Source organism: Arachis stenosperma, chromosome 10 (assembly GCF_014773155.1).
Source record: "Arachis stenosperma cultivar V10309 chromosome 10, arast.V10309.gnm1.PFL2, whole genome shotgun sequence".
Classification (NCBI taxonomy): domain Eukaryota; kingdom Viridiplantae; phylum Streptophyta; class Magnoliopsida; order Fabales; family Fabaceae; genus Arachis; species Arachis stenosperma.
The window spans coordinates 123,426,462-123,444,949 of record NC_080386.1 but is presented as its reverse complement, the minus strand read 5'-3'; positions in this window follow the sequence as shown (position 1 = coordinate 123,444,949).

The window sequence follows — 18,488 nt, the reverse complement described above, 5'->3', positions numbered from 1 at the left end:
TTAAATATTTAAATTTAATAATTTATAAGTTAATAAAATTTAAATTTTTATAATTTTACATAATAAATTATCCATAATTTATTATTAAAAATTTACAAATAATTTCAAATATAAAAATATATAACTAAAAAATTTGTTTAAAATTTTTGGGAGCATTATTTTGTGGCTGTTAATCACTTTGTGATTGTTCCATCTTCAACTTATAGCCAACAACTCAGAATAAATCTAGAAAAATTAACAAAATATTCCAAAATTATTATAATAAAAAACAACAACTCATAATTAAAGGTGTATATGGGTCGGATGAAACTGGATTTGTCCTAACCCAGATTCGATCCTAAATACATATTTCGACTATTTTTTAAACACTAACTTAACCTTAGACTCGATTAAATCTATATACATTCGGACCACAATTATACCAAATAAAAATTGGATAAAAACTGGATCTTTAATAATAATTTATGAAAAGAGATAAAAGTTACTTGTTAGTTGTTACAAAGAAGTTAATAGCAAATGTTAAACTTAAATCTCTTCATGAATTATAATTCCATGCATTTTTGTATCTTTTTTCTAGTTTCATAATTTTTATTAAAAATAAATAGATCAATTTATAATTAATATTACATAATATTAGTTAAAAAACACAAATTCAAGACAAAACGTATTACCTTCTTAAATGCTAACTGATGAGCGGATATTTTATACGCTTTTTGGGGGTAATTTCATGTAGATTTTAGCATGTTTTAATTAGTTTTTAATAGAATTTTATTAGTTTTTAAGCAAAAAATCATATTTCTGGACTTTACTATGAGTGTGTGTATTTTTCTGTGATTTCAGGTATTTTCTGGCTGAAATTGAGGAAGCTGAGCAAAAATCTGACTTAGGCTGAAAAAGGACTGCTGATGCTGTTGGATCCTGACCTCTCTGCACTCGAAATGGATTTTCTGGAGCTACAGGAGTCCAATTGGCGCGCTCTCAACGGCGTTGGAAAGTAGACATCCAGGGCTTTCCAGCAATATATAATAGTCCATACTTTGCGCGAAGATAGACGACGTAACTTGGCGTTGAACGCCAAGTACATGCTGCTGTCTGGAGTTAAACGCCAGAAAAACGTCATGATCCGGAGTTGAACGCCCAAAACACGTCATAACTTGGAGTTTGACTCCAAGAAAAGCCTCTACTCGTGGATAGCTTTAGTCTCAGCCCCAGCACATACCAAGTGGGCCCCAGAAGTAGATTTCTGCACCAATTATCTTAGTTTACTCTGTAAACCTAGGTTACTAGTTTACTATTTAAACAACTTTTAGAATTATTTTGGACCTCATGACATTTTCAGATATGAATTACATACTTTTTGACGGCATGAGTCTCTAAACTCCATTGTTGGGGGTGAGGAGCTCTGCAGCGTCTCGATGAATTAATACAATTCCTTTATTTTCCATTCAAACACGCTTGTTCTTATCTAAGATGTTCATTCGCGCTTAATTATGGAGAAGGTGATGATCCGTGACACTCATCACCTTCCTCAATCCATGAACGTGTGCCTGACAACCACCTCCGTTCTACATCAGATTGAATGAGTATCTCTTAGATTCATTACTCAGAATCTTCGTGGTATAAGCCGGATTGATGGCGGCATTCATGAGAATCCGGAAAGTCTAAACCTTGTCTGTGGTATTCTGAGTAGGATTCTGGGATTGAATGACTGTGACGAGCTTCAAACTCCTGAAGGCTGGGCGTTAGTGACAGACGCAAAAGAATCAATGGATTCTATTCCAACCTGATTGAGAACCAACAGATGATTAGCCGTGCTGTGACAGAGCATAGGAACGTTTTCACTGAGAGGATGGGAAGTAGCCATTGACAACGGTGACACCCTACATAGAGCTTGCCATGGAAGGAGCCTTGCGTGTGTTGAAGGATTTCAAGGAAGAGTTGAAGTTCAAAGGACAAAGCATCTCCAAAACTCCAACATATTCCCCATTACTGCACAACAAGTAACAACTATTTATTTTATGCCCTTTTTACTTTATACGAGGCTAAAGAATTCTATTGGTATCCTGATTAAGATTAATAAAATAAACATAGCTTGCTTCAAACCAATAATCTCCGTGGGATCGACCCTTACTCACGTAAGGTATTACTTGGACGACCCAGTGCACTTGCTGGTTAGTTGTACGGATTGCAAATTCGTGCACCACTAACATAGAAGAATTTTCAAATCTCCAACAATTATTTCATAGGATGAAATTCACTTAGAAATATAATAAGTACTAATTAAATTCTAAAATTAAAGTATAATCAACAAATCAATACTAATAACACTAAATATTTAAGTCACATACAAATAACATAAAATATTATGCATTAGTCTAAAATCATATACTTTCTAGATACAAAACATTAATTTTTAATATATATTTTTATCGGGTCGGACCGGGTGACCCAAGTCAGTGTCTGAACCTGATTGAGGTATTTTTTTTGAGTGATTTTTTTTGGGTCAAATTTGGTCCACTTTGGATTTAGGCCAATGCGTGCAAAATATTTCGAGCCCGGATCATGTCTTTAGACCGAATAGAACCATGTACACTCCTACTCAGAATCATTACAATCAACAAAAACAAAATAGAAAATAGCAACTCATAATCATTATAGTAAAAAGAATGCAAGAAGCAGCAACAAAAGTTCTATATAGCAACCAGATTCCAAAATCAACAAAAATAGCAACTTAGAATCATTATAATCAACTCCAGTTTCATAAAAAATTATTAAAACAAAAGAATAACAAAATCAACAACTCAGAATAACAAATTCTTTTTCAAAAATTTAACAAAATAAACAAAAATTAATAAAATCAGTATTATTAACTCAGTAACTCATAGTCAGTATTATTAACAAAATAAGCAAAAATAAATTGATGCAGTAGTACTTACTAGCGACGAGGAAGAAAGGAAAGTAAAAGCAAGGAGGAATGGAGTCTCAATGACGGAGGAAGGGAAGTTCTTCTCATATATATATTTAGAGAGAGAGAGCTTCGTGACGGCGGCGCCACAAGCTCAACACAAACTTTTGTGTGACAATGAGGAAAAGATGAACGATGAAAATATAGCCGAGCAGAAGAAAAGAGGAACGACGACACCCACCCACCGGTGCAACGGCACCCTCTACCTGAAGAAACAATTCAGCGATGACCTTGAAGTAGATGGTAATCGAGTGTTACTGTTCTCTTCTTGTTTATGGTTGGATTTGTTGAAACTAAACCAGGGAAAAAGGAAGGGTGAGAAATTGGAGAAAAAAGACCGATTTTCGATTAACTTGATCGAACCATCCAGTCTGATTCGATTTTTAAAACTATATAAACTTATTATTTTTTTTTCACATTTTCTACAGAAAAAGTATAGATAGACAACATAAACCAGCCAAATTTTTAAATAACTCCAATTAATAATTATTAATTTTATATTTTTTTTTGGATTTAGATTAATTTATTGAGCGTATGAGTCTTTTTCAAGTACCACTTTTCATTCGGTTTGAAAAACACAATTGATTACACACCTCTATTCATTTTTAAAAGATCAATCTCAGATAAATACTGCTAAACATTCACATTATTTATGGAATTTTCGTTTTATAAAATATCTTTAAAGAGTCAAAAAACGTGATTAGCATGTTATTCTTTTTTTATTTCCAAAGATAGATGTATTTTATTTATTAATTGAAGCAAAATACAATAGAGTTCACGTTAGAACATATAGTAAAAGAAAGAGAAAATTTTCAAAGTTCACTAAAGCGTGAATATAGCAACAAAACATGAATGAGGGAAAAAATAGATTAGAAAAAGAAAAGTGAATGCAGAACTAGAAATTAGAAGACAACTCATTCACAAGCTTCAAGCATGACTCCACCGTTACTTCTGGAAGGATCAATTCTTGTTAAAAGATCATGCTATTCTTGGATTTCCAAATTCTCCAGCACAACGTTGCTAACAACGCCAATTGCGGCGACCCACCATATCGAACTCTGAAGTGCTCAGATCTCTCTAACCAGACCGACCAAAAAGAAGGTGAGTTGTTGTTGACGAAATTTATGGTGATAGAGCTTTTATTCCATACCTCTTTTGCTTTCTCGCATAATAATAGACAATGATTGATCAATTTTGCATCTTGTTGGCAGCGGCGACATAATGGAAAAATGGAAGGGAGGCGCTAGTTGAGGAGATTAAGGACAGGGAGCTTCTCGTGCATGCTTCTCCAGAGGAAAATCTTCAATTTTGGAGGAAGAGAGATGGTGCAGAATTTCTAACCACAAACTAACCAGCAAGTGCACCGAGTCGTACCAAGTAGTACCTCAGGTGAATGAGGGTCGATCCCACGAGAATTGATGGATTAAGCAACAATGATTGATTAATTTACTTAGTTAGACAAGTAGAAAATGGTGTTTGAGAGTTCAAAAGCATTAAACAGTAAATTCAGAATATCAGAAGGCAAGCAGTAAATAAGTTGTGAATAATATATGGAGAAACAGTTAAGGTTTCAGAGTTATCTATTTTTCGAATTGACTTTTCTTATTAACTATTTTAATTATGCAAGATTTAATTAATGCAAACTATATGTGACTAAACCCTAATTCCTTAGACCTTTTTAGTCTCCTCTAAAATTCATCAACCACCAATTCGTTGGTCACTTAATTCCAATTAGAGGGTGAAGTTCAATTCTAGTTTATATGCCACAGAAATTCTAATTACCCAAATATAAGAGGATTATATGTCACGTATCCTGTTAAGTCCAGATAATTAGAAATTTAGGAGAATATGTTTTCAAGTTATTGTTCAAGTAAAGAGCTTTTCCAAGTTATACAATAACTCAATTAGAACAAGGGTCATACTTCCGTTCCACCCAAATTCATAAAATAAAGAACGAAAACAATTCTTGAATTATAAATCAGTACATGAATTAAAATAGAAAAATAATAATATCAATCCATACAATAGACAGAACTCCTAACCTTAACAGTGGAGGTTTAGTTGCTCATGGTGCAGAGAGAAAATAAGGATTCTAGTAAATTGTAAATTGCGGAATGAGGTGGAATCCCCTTGTGAAAGGGAATCATAATATCTTTTATATCTAATCCTAATTAATTTAAAATCTAATATCTAAAATTAAAATAATATCTTTTTTCTATTTTAAAATTTAAATTTAAATCAGAATTAATTAAATAATCTGCGCCTTGTAATGTGGGGACCACTTGACTTCACTAGATCCGTGCCTAACTTGGCAGGGAGCTGCGCCTTACTTCAGTGCCAAAATGGAGCCCAGAAATCGCTCCCAGCATTTTCTGCGTTTTCTGCATGTTGCGCATGTCACGCGTACGCATCAGTCACGTGTACGCATTGATCGTCTTCTTCGGGTGTCACGCGTACGCGTCAGGTACGCGCACGCGTCGCTGCACAAATCTCCAAATCACGCGCACGCGTCAGGTACGTGTACGCGTCGCTCCTCGCTGATCATCTCCTTTAATTCTTGTGCTCCTTCCATTTGTGCAAGCTTTCTCTCCATCAAATCCAGCCAAATGCTACCTAAAATAAACAAAATTGCACGAGACTTAAAGTAGCATCCATAGTGGCTAAAAGATAATTATTATTGATTAAACTCAACAACTTAAATATAAATTCACTAGGAAAAGATAAGAAAGATGCTCACGCATCAAGAGAGCCTCCACATTTGACACCAGATTTCTTTACATTGGAGAATTTATGGACAAAACTCTATTAGAGAGTGCTTGAAATGATACGCCACTTGGTAGCTAGAGCTTGCCTTATATTTCCTGCTTCGAGTTGCAATTCATTAAAATCTGTCTTCACCTTCTGAGATTGTGATTGATAGAATTTGCTTACTAGTTTTAGGTAAGAAGAGTTGATTAATTAGATTCTCATTCCAGCTTCTATTGGGTAGCATTAAATCTTTTACCCACGTAATGTTATGTCTCTGAATTTCTATGATAGCTGAAGGAGGGATTAGGAATGGATGATTAAGAGTGAGCCAAGGATTAGTGAGAATTTGAATGTTGTTGCCATTGCCAACCCACCAAGTAAGCTGCTTTTCCAGAATTGAACGACCTTGTAGAACACTCTGCCATTCCCAAGAAGGTAAGTTACCCGTCTCTACTTTCATGATAGAACTATATATATAGTATTTTTTTTATAGATCCTGGCTATAAGGGAATCTGGTTTGGTAGCTAGTTTCCAGCATTATTTAGCAAGCAATGCTAGATTTTGGGCTTATAAGTCTTTAAATCCGAGATCGCCTTCTTTTTTAGGTCTTGACATAATATCCTAATTCACCCAGGCCATTTTTTTTTCTGAACATTTTTTACTCCACCAAAATTGAGATAAAATACCATGAATTTCTCTAATTAGGGAGTCAGGGACTTTAAAGTAAGACAAAGAGTAAATAGGAATCGCCTCTCCCACTGCTATTATCAAAACATGTCTGCCAGCTGATGAAAGGAGTCTCCTTTTCCATCCTTGAACCCTCTTTCTTACTTTCTCTTTAATGGAACTGAAGGTTGCTTTCTTAGAATGTTGGATAACCGAGGGCAATCCCAGTATTTATCTTAGCCTCCTATGTGATTAATATTCAGTCTAGCCGCCAAGTTCAATTGAACCTCCCTAAGAGTGTTATTGCTGAAAAACAAAGATGATTTATCTAAGTTCACATTTTAGCCACTCACATTCTCATAATTCAAAAGCAGCTCCATAATTCTGTCACAACCAGGGGTGGAGCTAGATAAAATATTAGAGGGGGGCAAAAAATATTTACACAATAAAATAAGACTAAAATAAAATTTTAAGGGGGGGCTAAACTGAAATTTAAATATAATTTACATGTAAAAAATTAAAATTAGGGGAGACCGTTGCCCCCTTTCCTTATACCTGGCTCCGCCTCTGGTCACAACTATCCTCATTCGCTTTACAAAATAGAATTGAGCCATCTGCAAAGAGAAGGTGATTCATTACTGGGAATCTTCGATTAATTTAAATACCTAAGAGGATACCGTTTTGCTCTGCCTTGTTCAGAATGTAGGAAAAACTTTTCGCACAAAATAGAAAAAGATAGGGAGATAGAGGGTCACTTTGACGAATACCTCTATTTGGCTTGAAAAAGTCATAGGATTGTCCTTCAATAACAACAGAGTAAGAAATAGTTGTCACCACCTCTTATATCTAGCCAATCCATCTTGAATCAAAACCAAGCTTCTTTAGTACAAACCATAGGAATTGCCACTCAATTCTATCATATGCTTTATTCATATCAAGTTTCAAAGCCATCTCATTCACCAAACCTCTCTTCTTAGTCTTCAAGTAGTGCATGCATTCATGGACTATAAGAATATTGTCAGAGATTTGCCGGTCTTTCACAAAGGCACTTTGAGTTGGACTAATCAAACAATTCATGATGATGAACCAATACTTTAGAAATAAATTTGTAGATAACTGAAGAAAGATTTATAGGTCTAACCTGGGCCATTACCTTTGCATCTGGGGTCTTAGGAATTAAGCAAATGTGGGTGTGGTTGAAGTTTTTTAATATTCTACCACTAACAAAGAAATCCCGGATTGCTTTAAAAACATCTTTCGCTACAATATCCCAATAAAATTGAAAGAATTTAGAAGTGAATCCGTTATCACTTGCGGCACTCTGGGAAGAGACACTAAAAACTGCTCTCTTAACTTCTTCCATTGAGATTGGACGCAACAAATTACGATTCATGATAGAGATAACTTTAGCACCAAAATCTTTAAATAGAGGAGTTGAATCAGCATTGTTAGTTGAAGTAAATATTTCTTTAAAATATTTCTTGGCAACTGTAGCAATCTCTCCATAAATAATGGCATAATTTCTATTATTTTTTTTATTTTTAGATTTTATTTTTCCAAATTTAAAATTGGAAAATTGATGAAAGAATTTAGTATTTTTATTATCCTCCTTCAACCATTAATATATTATTCTTTGAACCGTTAACTATTGATATAAAATATAAAAACTAAATATTTTAAATTTATCCGATTAATATGAGCCATAAAATTTATACCTGCTTTAAAAATGTGACAAATTTTTTAAAGATAAAAAAAACAAAGATAAAAATGGTGATGTGAAAAAAGAGAGAAGAGTATGTATTTAAATATATAAATTTAATTTGACGGTTGCGTAAATTCTTTTATGTTAATAAATAAAGATTAAACTCAAATAATAATTTATATTTAAATTATTTAACAAATTCCAAAGATATTTTAGAGCATTCTTGAAAAAGTTTTTCATTAGAGTTCTGTATAATAATACACAAGGATGTTAATAAAAGTAACTACCTCACTTTTATATTTTAAATAGTAATCTATTTTAGCAAATAAATAGTAACTACCTGATTCGAATAATTTGTTATACTATCATTTACTAATACTTTAAGATGTTTGAGAGAATTCTCGGCAAATTTCATCGTTATTACTCTTTCCAAATCATTTGGTTAAACTATAAAATATATCTATCTACTTATTTATCTACTTAATAATATACTAAAATTATATTTTTTTTTCTGATTAATAAAAATAAGGTGTCAACTTTTTATGAATGTATTTTTTTAAAATAAATATATTTAATAAATAAGACTTAATTATACTAATTTAAAAAAATACTTTTATTATAATTATATAAAATTAATATTTAATACATTATTAAATTACTTATTAATTATTAATCAAAAATATTTTTAATAATAATAATAATAATAATAATAATAATAATAATAATCTACTTCTACTTAATATACTAAAATTGAGTTTTTTTTAAAGTGAGTATCAATTTCTCATAAATTCATTTTTCCTCCAAAATGAAAGCATTATTCTCTCTTTTAAATTTATTTTAGAAAAATTATAATTCCACACTAAATATACGTGACAAATTTAAAAAATTTGGCAAGTTAATAGAATCAAATCATATTTCTATAACATATATAAGAATGTATATTTCTATTATATAAAAATTGGATTTCTGCACTTAATGATAGAGTTGATGTGGCATACTTTTGAGCGTGTTTTTTTAATTTATTTTTTATAACTCATTGAATATAATTACAGTAAATTAATTATATCAACTAATTAATTTGATTAGATATTTAAATATCAAACGATTTATTATAATTTATATCAATAAATTAATTGTAATTTATTATATCAATTATTTTAATTCATTAATTTATAAAGTACATAATAACCTTAGATGATTTGTTACTTATACTAATTAAATACAATAAATACAAATTAATTTAATTAAAAAATTATTATCTCCTATGTTTTCCTATTTATTTTTTTAATTCATTAAATCCAATCAATTATAATAAATTAATTATATCAATTAATTAATTCAATCAATTATTTATTAATTTATTTTTTTGAATTCAATAAATTAAATAAAATCAATTATACTAATTATTTGTATCAACTAATTGATTTGATTATTTTTTAAAAGTATTTTTATTTAATTTATTTAATTTATTTAAATACATGAATTCTAACTAATAATTAGTTATTTAATTTTATTAGGATAACTATCAAATTCTATTACTAATATAAAAATACAAAATTTTATTCTTTTTATTTTTATTTTATCACTATAAAAGACCATATATGCTAGAAGAAAATATCATTTGTTTACCAATTACTCTTTCATTAGGTAACTTTTATGTAAACCCCGATAAATTAGTAAATAATTAATCAATAAATTAGTTTTTAATAAGAAAGATTAGAAATGCGAATATTATATCAAATTAGGATAGATCTCATCGAAACAAAAATTTTGACACTAATATCCAAGAAAACGGTCCAAGATTAGACCGAACAAGCCGAATCGGTTGAACCGAATCCAAACTGGGTCGTCGGTCCAACCGGACCGACCTATTAAATGAACCCAGCATTGCCTTCTCCCTTATTTCAGCAACACGAAGCTGAAAGCTTCCCAGGGAGAAGAAAAACGAAACACCCCGAAACCTTACGGCAAATTTTCAACTCCCGTAACTTCTCCGTCTGAGCTCCAATCGCCGCACCGTTTGCGGTGACGCGTTCATCGTGTCGAGCTCTACGTTTCTATCAGAACAATTTCATAGATAATTTGTTATTTCACCCTCAGCCTCCTCTTCTCCCAATTCTTGAACTATTGAATAGGAAGTTGAATTTCTTTTATTTATGATGTTTTAGGATCCAATTAACTTGAGGAAAACGTTCACTTTTGCTTATGTGAAGTTTGGGTAAGGTGAGGATACGATAATTCTATTTTAATTTTATTGAATATGAGCTTTGAGTATTAAATTGGATATATATGTGTTATAAATGTGTATTAGGTTGAAAATAAATAATTGGAGCTTGAAATTGTGAATATTGAAACTTGGAGGAAGCTGAGCTTAGAGTTTGTTGAATTTTGAGGAGCTGCCTTGGTTTTGAATAAATTGATTTGGTCGTTACGTGAAAATCGGCCAAGGTATGGTTTAGGTTTCTTACATTTAATATGTAAGGTTCTGTGAAAACTTAGCCTAGATGACCATAGGATAAGTTAGAACGTATATGTATATTGTGGTTTAGTATTTTGTTATTAAATATGGATTGATGTGGTATTGATAGTCGAAGGATTAATGAAATGTTAATCAATGAATTGAGGACACAAATGTCTAATTCATAAACTATGGTTTGGTTGTCAGACTTGGCTTGTATATATGCAATTATTGTTGGTGGTTTTGGCTTGTGTATATGTGATAATTGTGGGTGTGAAGTATGATATTTATGGTGGATATGGTGCTGAGGAAATAGGACTTGTTGATGTTAGTATGTGCAGGTGAATGTATTGGGAGCATGAGAATTGTTTGAATGAGAAAAGAAGTTTTGCAAGTTTTTTCAGAAAGTTGGTTTTCGGCGAGGTATAACTTGGCTTTCGGACCCTGAAATTTCGCCTGGTGCGCAAGATTTGAGGTGTCTACCAAACGGAAAGATAAAATTAAAAACAAAACAAAAAAATAGCGTCAACTCTAAACAGCACAAGTTCACTATTTCATAATTAAAGAGAGATAAATGACAACAATATTGAATCATACCACTTGATCAAGTCTGCAGCAATGTGCTCGGCCTGATCTAATCTGTAGAGGATCTCCTCGTATCCCAATAACTACTACTCCATCTAACCACAACCAATTTAAACAACATAACATGTACTTATCAGCATTTGTTTCACATTAACGAGATTTGTTAACAAACATATTTGATAAACCCAAAACTACCTCACTTTCATTAAAACTCTAGGCAACCCTAACCTATTACTCACTTAAACCTCCTACATTCTAACTTAATTTTATTAAGATTTAACTAACAACTTCAACCAATTTTTTTACTAAACTAACAAAGAAATAGACTAACAGCATATTAATTCACATGTTAAAAACATTCAACAACCACCGAATAACATAAAATAAAGAGTAAAGAGTAACTCTAAGTATAATTAGCATGCAACCACTAAATAAGAAATAATATGTAACTCTAACTAGTCTGAGAAAAATTACTCAAACTAACATATTAATTACTAACCTCAAACTGCTGATGCTGTGAATATCAAATCTCTTGAATGCTGGAATACGGAAAGTTCTAACAGAATAAAAACTGGGAGAAGGTGTGAAAAGAAAAGGACAAGGGACGATGGTCCCACTTCGAATTTATAATACGCTGAACTTTGCATATAGTTTGCCGGGGGTACGGCGAACCCTATAATATATACAAAGTTTGCCGAGGGTATGGCAAACTTGCTCTAATTACAAAAAAAGAAACGTTCATGCCTGTAAATAAAGATTAAAATTGAGTTTTGGGAAAATAAATATTTTTAATAATTTATAACGAAAAAAATCCATAGGAGGTGTTTTTAAATTGAAATTTTTTTTATTTTGTTTTATGATATTTTAAAATTTTTGAAAAAAATTTTCATATTTATTATATGTTAAAATAATATTTTTATTGATTATTTGAGCTATTATTTTATATAAATGATATATTTTTGTCAATTATATTTTATTTAAAATAATTAATTTATACAAAATATAACACTTTTAAATAAAAATATAAAAAATTATATTATATATTAAAACAGAGCGCAAAAATGTCTTGCTGGCAAAGAGATGGTTGAAGGAATATGGAATCAGGCATCTAACTGAAACCGAAATAGAAAAGGTTATGAAGAATAGGTATTCTTAAATTAAATTTTTTTTTTGTTTTATGCTGTTTTCAATCTTTTGAAAAAAATTCTCATATTTTTTATATATTAAGGTAATTTTTTTTATTGATTACTTGAACTATTATTTCATATAAATGATATTTCTTATTAATTATATTTTATTTAAAATAATTAATTTATACAAAATATAGCATTTTTAAATAAAAATATAAAAAATTATATTATATATTAATATGTGTATAACTAAATTCTTTAAACAATATAAAAAAATAAAAAAAGTAGTTTTATATTTCTCACTCAATTAAAAGTATATTTTTGTTATAATATTTATGACATAAAAAAAAGTTTATGTTTTTGTCTTCCTTCTTTTAAAAAATTATTTTTTATTTTTGTTATAATAGTGATCTTTTTTTTTATTGGTTGAATGCTCTCACACACATACGCACGTATATATATATAGAGAGAGAGAGTGTTATGTTACGTGTACATTAAAATTAATTACTAAAGTCAGCCACTAGTATAAAATACATATTAGAATACAAATACATATTGAAAATAAATTGAACCATACATGTATTTATACACAAATACATTTGTAACTGATTTTAATGGCTAATTTTAGTGTACAAATAACATTTTCGATATGAATTATTCTCCACATACAAGCGTTTTACCTATACAAGTCATACAAGTCCATATATTATATTTCACGTCAGGTGTGTCTCTTCTAGGCTCTAGCATGTCGATTTCACGCGCCTCCTAATTTAACAGATTTTTCAATTAACCGCGTACGTTCTTCTTCGTACCATTATTACTGAACGTTATTTTGTTATCATCGTCACCAACACCACCTCTTCCTCCTCTTCCTCTTCCTCCTTCTTTTTTCATTGGAATTTCTTCTCCTCCTTCCTTTTCCTCATTCTCCTCCTTATCTCGTTGTTGAAGTTAATGAATAATTCAACTTCAGATTATAATTGAACCAAAACGAAATTGATTATTGTTCAGATTATTGTTTTGAATGTAATGTAAAAGTTTTACATTGAATAAAATATTTTTCTGTATTTATAGTAAATTTGGGTGTAACACGAAAATATTTGAGTGTATTCTTTAAGAATTTTTTGTGTATGTGTGCTGATAAATTTTGCAAAATTCAAACCTCTTCTTTCCCTTCCTCCTTATCTTCTACTGCTTCTTTTTCTTCTTTTTAATCATCATCATCATCATCATCATCTTTTTTTATTCATCTTTTTTTGTTTTATCTTCTCAAATTTCTTCTTGTTTTACTCTTTTAATAAGAATAAAAACAAAAAAATCAAACAAAGAAGAAGAAGAAACACATAATAGTACAAAATTACTTGGAAGTTAATGAACTTACATTCGATCAACTAAAAGAAATAAAGAAATAAGAAAAAGAAGAAGAAGAAAAAAAATGCAGCATTAGAGAAAATATTTTTTTGTATTTGCAGCAAATTTAGGTGTAACACGAAGATATTTAGTGCATTTTTAAGGATTTTTGGTGTATGTATGTTGATAAGTTTTTCATAATTCAAAACTCTTCTTCTCCCTCCTCCTCATCTTTTGTTGATTCTTCTTCTTCTTTTTCATCATTTTTTTCTTATTCATCTTTTTTTTTAATTTTATCTTCTCAAATTTCTTCTTGTTTTACTCTTTTAATAAGAATAAAAAAAAGAAGAAACACATAATGGTACAAAATTACTTGGAAGATGATGAACTTACATTGGTTCAACTAAAAGAAAGAAAGAAATAAGAAAAAAAGAAGAAAAAATGCAGTATTAGAGGAAATATTTTTCTATATTTGCAGCAAATTTGGGTGTAACACAAAGATATTTGAGTATATTCTTTAAGAATTTTTGGTGTATGTGTGTTGATAAGTTCTGTATAATTTAAAACTCTTTCTCTTTTCTCTCCTTATCTTCTGTTGCTTCTTATTTTTCTCCATCTTCTTATTTTATATTTTCATAATTCTTCTTGGGAGGAAAAAATCAAACAAAGAAGAAAAAATACATAATGTTGCAAAATTAATAGAAAGAGAAGGAAGAAAAAAATGCAGCAACAACAACAATAATAAAAAAACGACGATGAAGATGAAATACGCGAAGAAAAAGAGAAAAAATGCAAAGAAAAAGGAGAAGAAGAAGGAAAAGGAGGAGGAAGAAGAGGAACACGAAGCGCGCTATGGAAACCATTGAGTAGCGCGCGTGTTAACACGCTCGTATGGGTGAGCATCCTTTTTGTTGAGTTTGACCAAACTTGTATGACTTGTAAACCAAAATGACTTGTATGTGTAGCACTTCTCTTTTGATATATATTACACCACATAACTATTAATTAAGAAACAAGATTCTTATCAAAAATCAAAACTTTTAAAGAAAATTAATCGAGATAATTCAATTCAGTTTAAATAATAACTATTTCAATCATATTATTGATATGTTAAAAATTAACTATATATTGAAATTAATTTATACATGTAAATAGTATCTAAAATATTTTCATATAAAAAATTAAAATTTATTAAATACTTTAATATATTAAATTATTTAATATGATCAATACCTTTAAATATTTAAAGGACCCATTTAAATTTCTATAATTAGCCATCACAAGACTAAATCGAATTAGGGTGGTAATAATATAGACCAATCTTAATAAATTAAATTGGATTAATTTAATTTACTATTATGATTTGAATTGGGCTCTTTCAATTTTTCATGACCAAAATCCTAAATTTTTAAAAGCGAAGTATTATCTCTTCTATATTTTTAAATTGAATTGACTTAATTCGATTTATATAAATTCTAGCTTTTGAGCATAAACAGAATTTATATGAATCGATTTACGTGTATATGTACAAATTGAATTTAACTTATTCAATTTACAAAAATTCAAATAGAAGAGACGTATAATCAAATTTAAGTAAAAAGTACATGTATAATTTTATTTGAATTCCAGTCATTTGTTAAGATAAATTACTCTTTTATATTTCATATGCACATAGCTTTTTTTTAACACGTTATCTTTGTGATAGATTTAGAATTTTGTTATTAAAAAAATTCTTAATAAAATTAAATAAACTTTATAACAAAATAATCTTTAAAAAATAAAATATTAAATATATTATTTTATCTCTATCAAATATCAATGTCTCATGCCAATGAGTTATAACTCAAATAACATAGTCTTTCCATACTCATCTAAAAGGTTGCGAGTTCGAATCTCCCTATCTTTGATAAAAAAATATCAATGTCTCATCTCATTTTATTATAAAATTAATATCATAAAAGCTTATTATATTAAAAGACTCATCCCTACAAAAAGTATATAGTTTCATTCCAACTTAATTCAAAAACTAAGTTATCATATTTTTTTCTTGAAACATATATAAATTTGTTGAGTTTGGAAAACTCCAAATTATTATGATGATCAAATATTAATTAAAAAGGATTAAAATACAAAATTATTAACTTAATTGTATTATAATGATAATTTGGTTGATTAACAATTTTGTTGTGTGCAGATTGTGTGACTGTGCCAAAAATTAAACAAAGCCCAATGTGATGATAATATTCAGCCTTGTGCGAAAATGCTAGATGATGTGTGGCTGAATTATTATGTTAGTTGGGCCAGAATTTATTGAGCAAGCCCAATTAATCCTTGTTATAAAACCAACAAAGGCTTGGTCTGAAAATTGGAAGAAGAAAGAAAGCATTGATGCATGCTTTCCTCGGTTACCCACTCCCCTCTTTGAATGGAATTCAAATTTAATTAAATGGATTTAATTGCATTAGTAACAGGAAAGAGAAAGTTGAAATTGATTTGGTTGCTTTTAATGAGTTACACGTTACTATACATAGGGAGTGGAAAATTAACTCATTTTAATTTCATTCATCAATTACATTGAAGGCTTTTCTCTCTTCTCTCTTCTCTCTCTTTCGGTCATGTGTAACAGGAAAAAAGGATTGAAGCAAACTATCAGAAAATCACAGAAAAGCTATGAACAAACAAGAGGCTAAGATGATGATGGCTTTAGCAAAAAGAATATCCAAAGTATGGCGTGGCTGAGATATTTACCACTAATGGCACGATGTGGTGAAGTAACCTCAAGATCTCTATGTCTAAAAATGGTAGCAATCCAATTCGGTCAGAGAAGAAGATCCCTATGGTATGGCTCGTTTCTATTTTTTGTTCATCCAACATAGAAGGTAGCTACTGTAGCTACATGGAGGAGGAAGCAGAAGTGGAGCAGATGAAGCTGTCAAGGATCAAGTATTCATCAAGGGTCAGAAATTCTTCTTGGGGACCAAATCAAGATAGAAGGCTCAGATTGATGAAGCTTGATGAGAAGGGATGAGAGAGAGGTAATTGCATGTTAGTTTTTGCTTTTGATTCCCTCTCCCGACTCTCTGTTCGAACTGGTATTGGTGTTGAAGAAGAAGAAGTTGGCTCGGTTGAACGGTTTCAACTTTGGAAGCTTTTCCTTCTATAATAAGGGTGAACGGCCAAGGTTTGAGACAAGGAGAGACAACACAGAGTTGTCATAGCTACCCAAGCTAACAGAAGTTATTCTCCTTCAATGTGTTTCATTTTATATTTTCTTTAGTTTTGTCTGTCTGAGTCTCATGGTGAAAAAGGCAAATAGTGATGTTTGTAAGAAAAAGTCAGTGAGTGAAAAACGGCAAAGTGTAAAAAATTAAAGAAAAAGCCATAGGTGTCTTAGAGGTCCTTTGTACATTTGTGTTGTGTATCATAATTCTGTGAGAATTTCCTTACAAGTTGGGTTAGCACTTAGCAGTTAAAAGCTTGGTAGGTGACCAAGTCAAGTTTAGGATTGGGAATAAATTCTGGACTTGTCCCGGATAGGAAGGGTAGTTCCTAGGGAGAATTGGTGTTTGTAATCTGTATGATTATAGTGAAATTCCATTATTGTTGTGATGGAGACTGGATGTAGGCTACATTGCAGTTAGCAGTTGAACCAGGATACTTCTTGGTGTGATTCTCTCTCTCTTCTACTCCATTTCTGATTCTGTTGCCTAGGAGACAAAATTACAAAATATCTCCTGACTGGTTAGGAGACAAAAAAAAAAATGTCTCTTGACTAGTTACGAGACAAAAATAAGAAATATTTCCTAAAGCATTCATAAAAAGCAGAAAGCGTTCTCAAGAAAAAAAGGGGCTAAGATTCAACCCCCCTTCTCTTAGCCACTGATTACCATCAATTGGTATCAGAGCGTGTTCTCAAAGAGATCAAGCTTTGCAGCTTGGAGAAAAGATCTTGATGACGGATAACAGTGGCTTGAACCTGGTGGCCTATACTCTGACAGAAGGAAAATCAAGCAACAGACCTCCTCTCTTTAATAGAAAGAACTACACTTATTGGAAGGAAAGAATGAAGATCTTTATTCAATCAGTAGATTACAGACTCTGGAAAATAATCTTGGAAGGTCGTCAATTTCCAACCACTACAGGAGCTGATGGTGTGGTTTCTCTCAAAGGTGAAGGCAGTTGGACTGAAGAAGACAAAAAAAAGGTGGAGCTCAACGCCAAGGCTATCAACTTGCTCAACTGTACAATCAGCTTCGAGGAATACCGATGGGTATCAAGATGCACAACAGCAAAAAAAAATTGGGACAAACTTCAAATCACTCATGAAGGAACAACTATAGTGAAAAAGACTATAATAGACATGCTAAACAGAGAGTATGAAATATTCTCAATGAAGGAATGAGAAACGATAGATGAATTGTTTGAAAGATTCAACATCATCATCAATGGCTTGGATGCTATGGGGATCACATATCCAGAATCTGTGCTTGTGAAGAGAATTTTGAGAAGTCTTACAAAAGAATGAGAAACTAAGACAATAGTGATATCTGAGAGTAGTGGTCTTGATTCCATGACTTATGATGATTTGAGAGAAAATTTACTTGCTTTTGAACACACATACTTGAAAAAAGATACAAAAAAGAAAGGAATAGCTCTCAAATCTGTTACTAACCCTCTGAATAATGAATCCAGTGATAATTCTTCTGAAAATGATTTTATTTTGTTTGCTAAGAAATTCAGAAAAATGGTAAAAATGAAGGAAAGAAACAAAGGAAGCAGCTCAAGGAAGAAGGATCTCAGCAAAGTGATCTGCTACAACTGCAAAAAGGCTAGACACTTCAAATCTAATTGCCCCAAACTGAAGAAAGAAGAGAAGCCGAAAGA